This window comes from Musa acuminata, chromosome BXJ1-5, assembly GCF_036884655.1.
Source record: "Musa acuminata AAA Group cultivar baxijiao chromosome BXJ1-5, Cavendish_Baxijiao_AAA, whole genome shotgun sequence".
In the NCBI taxonomy this organism is placed as follows: domain Eukaryota; kingdom Viridiplantae; phylum Streptophyta; class Magnoliopsida; order Zingiberales; family Musaceae; genus Musa; species Musa acuminata.
The window spans coordinates 6,351,151-6,356,643 of NC_088331.1; the positions used below are offsets into that span (position 1 = coordinate 6,351,151).

Consider the following 5,493-nt stretch of genomic DNA (forward strand, 5'->3'; position numbering starts at 1 on the left):
TACTTTGAAGCCACAATCTTCCCTTGCGGGAAGCCGAACCAACTCGCGAGTCTAAGCCCGGCCCATTTGCAAATACTTGCCCGGCTCAATAGCAAGCCGAACCGGGCTGCAGTGGTTCGGCCTAATTACTCGGAAACCAGCACGCATCTCGCACGCTCAGCCTGACACGTGATCACACTCGCGGCCGCCACCAGCTGCAGCGCCGGTACGTCCACTTCGCCGCCGCCTCCGGCCTGATATTAACAATAATTTAATAAATAACTTAAATATTTTTAATATGAAAAGTTAACTTTATTTGAATTATCGTATCTATTAATGATAAAAGATGGACTCGATTTCATAATAAATAGACATTAATTCTCTCTTCTTTTATACGAATTCAAAGTAAAAAGAATAAGAAATGGAAATTCGAATTCGAGTCTAAAGATCATGCGATTTATATTATGCAGTATAATATATATATATATATATATATATATATATATATATATATATATATATTATTTATATTACAATGAAAAAAAAAGATTACGAGAGTCCAAATCCATTTATGTCGATTAAAATTCTTATAAAAGTTAGTAAAGAAAACAGGAAAACAACACGATGCTGAATCAAAGAGAAGTCCACATCCTCCTTCCACCATGCAACTTGAATAAGCTCACACGCCGGCCTTTCACCCGCAAAGGTCGAAATCAAAAGATAAAGGAACAGAGGGGAAAGGCTGTGAAAGTGGCAGAACCAGAATTCCAACTCTGTCACCTCAAACTTTCAGAGGTGAAGGTGGGTTCTTCTTTTAATACCAAAAGATAAGATGGGCATGCCTTTCACCTCATCTCCAGTACACTAAATATATATCAATGATCATCCCATGAGGATCATTGGATTCCAACTGGATTTGGTCTTTTCGGCTTCTTTTTGGATGGCACCATCCCCACCTTTTCTTCATCAGCTCCCCTTTTGCCACTGGTATTGGCCATTCCCAGGGCTTCACCATTGACTTGATCACAATTTTCTTTTAGTGTTCTCGGTTTGGTGATTGAAAGAGTGATGAGGACAATAAATCCTCACTTAATGACACCATGTAGAGAGAGAGAGAGAGAGCAGTGCAGAAGTCCACTAATCTGAATTGCACTCTGAATAGATACAGTATTATCAACTGTAAGTCACCGGTTCATCTTCTTAAGATATAGAATGGTGGATAACCTTATCTACATTGCATTTTATCTGTATCAGATGTGATAAGAAACATTTGAGGTCAATGTTGGTGAGATGAATCAGAATGTCTCATATAAATTCCACCATTTTGCTCTGATTGCTAGTTTGTGTTTGGAATCATACAACTATCACTGTCCGAGATGAGACATAGATACATAAATGCTTAAACTATTCAGTGACATCTTCATCTTAAGCCAGTAGTAATTCTCGGTTGCTTGAGCCAAATTCAATTACGAGATGGAAAAGCTTACTCGGTGATTCACTTCATGAAAGGACACACCATGCTTGTGTGACCCTTGGAGGCTTGAAATGACAGATGGTCTCAGTTAATGGTTCTGAAAGAAGAAGACAACTCCCTCATGCCACTGCACATATGCTAAAACATTTTGAAGCTGACAGAGTGCATCTTTAGTAGGGAACACAATGGTTTTTCCTCACTACATCCTTCAGATGCTGATCCATCTACTTCTACCTTTCCCTACATGCGTTTCCTTCATGTTTAAGGGCAACGATCACCGGCTGTGAATTAGATTTATTCGTCCCTGATTATTAAGCATTTAAAACTATGCATAGAAAATTATGAAGTTGTCAGGACAACAGCACCATCATGAGAGATGTTTGATCCTTCAGGGTAGGTTGAAGCTGGAGAAATCCAAGAATCTTGACAATGATTTCTATGCCGGTCGGTGGTCGAAGTTCCAACAAGATTCTTCAATAGTTTTCCATTTGTAAGGATTCAAGAATTATTTTGCTTGATATCATTAGTCAGATCTGAACCCAAAGTTCAGTGATGAAAAAGCTGAACTTCAGATGCTTAAATAAGACAACATGGATTTGATCTAACTTATCATAGTCAAGGACTGATGTTGGTCATAAAAGATCATTGTTGTGTTCACCAAAGCATTGAAAGGTAGGATCCTTGAGATTTGGGGTTGGCACAGCAAACTCAGAATTCAGATCAGACACAGCCTTCCAAGATTTGGACTCTGTTGAGGTGGTTTTCTGCAGGTCTTGAATGGAGGACAGCATCATCTGCAAACATATGATATGATGGACAACTTGTCTTGTAGAACTCAAGAACATTGAATGATTTGCATGGGAAATGATGACATGTTTTTATTACCTAAGCAGGCACCTTCCCTGGTGTTGGTGCCCCCATTCATGTTTGTGCTCATCCAAGGTCTGACTTTTGCACAGGGAAAATATAAAGAAACAGCAGCAGAGACACCTCTCAGCTCACCAATCTTGAAGTAACAAGGTTCACGTGCTGATTAAGGGGCATGTTCAAGGTTGAGAGTCACTTTCCTTCTAAACCAGAGGGGTTTGGATGATCACCAAGCAGCAGCTGTCTGGTCTCAATCAAGACCTTGTATTTTCCTTGAATAATGACTATTCCATGGCCTTGTCAACATCAAACACCACCATGTCCATAACAATTGTGTGTGTGTTTGTGTGTGAGAGAGAGAGAGAGAGAGGGGTAAACTATTGCTCCCACAGATTCCAATGGAAAGATCTTAAGTATATATATATTCTAGAGGCCCTGCTGCTATTGTAGAAGAAATCTAAAAGTCAACTAGTTGTTGGAAATGGTGACCCTATCTATGTGGTCTCACATTATGTTCAGTATAACTCCTTTTTTCCTTCATGGAAAAAGGACTTCCAAGAAGAAGAAAGGCTGCTGCTAAGGCTTTTCTCCAAGGAACACAAAAAAGAGCAAACACATGGTTTTTTCACTTACACAAAAAGATTTTTTTTTTTTTTTTTGAGAAGAACTTGTACTACCAAAGATGAAGTTGGCATGCTTGTCATGAGATCAGAGGGAAACAAAGGAATTAGCATTTGAGAGGACTCATGCACAAAATCTTGTAGCATTTATCCTTAACCCTCTTTACATAGGCAATCTTGAGAAGGTCACAAGGGAAGAACAGAAGGCACAAACACAAATCTACAAGACGCTCCCAAACAGAGGTATTATACGCGAGATAAACAGCACCAATAACTAGGAGTAGAACCACTTCTGCACCCCTCAGGGGTTCTTCCCCTGGGTGTATATGTAGTCTGTACGAGCTACAAGAGTTCTCCTCATCAGACACTCGTCCTCGCCGATTCCCCCACATTCTTCATCTGTTGTCTGATCAAAACCAGCCTCATCCGCAACCTACCCACAAGCATTCCATGTGTCAAACGAGAGCAAAATCACAGAATAAACCAAGAACATCATACCTCCCCTTGGTCGTTTCTTGAATCTGCTGGGTGAGGCCTGGCTGCTTGAGTGAGGGAGGCAAGGAGGAGAAAAGCCAAAAGCAGGGAGGCCGCATGCTTCGACATCATTGCTGCTACTGTGTAGTGCTCGAGGGGCGAGCTGAGATTGGTTAGAAAGAAGGGGAAGTGGAGCTGCGTGATGTATGATTCTGGTTTGGAGGTGGAGGATTGGTAGGCCAAAAGTGTGGTCGGAGTGAGGGAGCGAAGGGGAAGTGGGAGATGCCTTAAATAGAGCAAGATTGGGGTCAGATTTTGTCACTATAATCTATTTTTCTTTTGCTTTTCTTTACCATATTTGGACTTTGTTTGGAAGAACAGTAGGCTATTTACATAACCCCTCGTGTTGTCGGACAACAATCTCGCTGTAGACTTGTTAGATTGTGTGCGCAAACTGTTCATACCGGACCAAGATGAAATCAAAGAAGGATCTGCCATGAATCTACAGCAAGTGGAGCTTCCAATTCAGGTGCCTTGCACATCTGTTTGAGCCTCAACAAGAGAATAATCTTTTTTACATCTGTAAGATCTCCATTAAAACTTTTGATCTACTAATTGGCATCTGCCAACTTGGAGAAGAATGGATTGAGTTCTACCATCTTACATCTTTCATAGAAATGCAAAGTGATAAGGCATTGTTTGGTTGTGGTTGTTTTGACGAGAACTTTTCCCAGTTTGATGCTTGGGTCAAAATGTCGCTAAGAAGGACCTCATTCTGGATGAAGATGATGCCGTGGAGGAGCTACCAATCCATGTTTTCTTTGTTTTCTTGCATTTGACTTCAACATGTACTCACCTCAGCACATGCGTGTGCAGACACGACGTGTTTAGGTCAACTTCTCGAACGACATGTTCTTCAACACGGAGAGGGAAACCTTTTGTTCTGGAAGGTTGACCCGAATACTATGTGACAAGTGCCTAATTCTTTCGGACGCTATAAGACAAATGCCGTGAAATAATTAGAGGCCATTATTGTTATTGGAATATCGAGGCTGATTCTGACCTCCATGGATCTCTGTTCATACGTGAAATCCTGCAACTGGACCTGTTCAGCTCACAGATCCATTATCCGAGTTTGGACAGGTGAACTCATCCATGGATGGAAGAACAGGGATAGCATGATCTACTCGAGCTAGCACGACTCACATCGCAATCCTTTCACTGTTGCTTTGATTCTGAGTGTCCTGTTTCATTCATCAGCATGTTTCATAGTTCCCTTCTCAGTCAAACATCCTCATCAAACCTCGTAACTTCTAAGAGGTTTTGCCATGGCAGGCCCGAGCTACTGCTCCATCTATAAACCGGCCTGCTTCACCCAGTTGTTTGGAGTACTTGCAAAGATCGAGCTGATCGAAATATGGCATCACAACCATCAAGCTTTCCATTTGTTCTCCAAGTCTAGTTTCTGGAATCCGCTTCCAGCATTCTGCAAGCGTCCTTCTCGATCAACTTCTCACACGGCTAACCCATGCATGTCACTGTAACGAGCAAAAGTCCAAGAGATTAAAGTGACGATATCTTCGGTTTACCGAAGCCGAAGGAACACCTAAGCAAGTCTCTGTGGGTTGCACACGTAGCTACTATTGTGGCGTGCATGGGGGGCACCTGCCATTGCTGCATAGGCTTTGAGCAAGGTGGTAAACATGTCTCCTTGACATTGACCATCAACTCCAATATTGATCAAGATGCTCTTCAAGAGCTTTTCAGCCAAGAGTGATACCGAAGTCATGTAGCACCTCCCTGGACTTCTGTTGCATCATAAGCAGGCCAAGAAATGTAGTAAATGATCAATCAAGAACAGGGAATGAGGAAAAGGGTGCTTGATTAACTCTATACTTTTGCTTTACATCTTCTTCTACAATGAAAGAAGTTCGTGGGTATGCGGTCAGGACTTCTTTTGCGGTCCACTGAGCAAGCATAGAAAAGTTCATCTGTCAGGTAGATAAGGTGTTAAGTGTCGTAAAGAAAACTCTGTTCTCTGGGTGGCTCAGAACAAGAAGCAAGGGGTTCCACCCTTTT

The 5,493-nt window shown here is 41.7% G+C and overlaps 1 long non-coding RNA gene across 2 annotated transcripts; it reads right to left on the reverse strand.

Moving 5' to 3' along the window:
• Nucleotides 1-2,232: 2,232 nt before the first annotated feature.
• On the reverse strand, nucleotides 2,233-4,187 carry LOC135673375 (uncharacterized). 2 transcript variants are annotated; one of them, XR_010513322.1, is made up of 3 exons: nucleotides 3,439-3,819; nucleotides 2,339-3,373; nucleotides 2,233-2,247 (listed from the first exon to the last, which is right to left on the reverse strand). It is a non-coding gene; the product is annotated as an uncharacterized LOC135673375 (long non-coding RNA). The 2 variants fall into 2 exon arrangements; XR_010513321.1 differs by lacking the exon at nucleotides 2,233-2,247 and having other exon boundaries at nucleotides 3,068-3,373; nucleotides 3,439-4,187.
• Nucleotides 4,188-5,493: the final 1,306 nt, after the last annotated feature.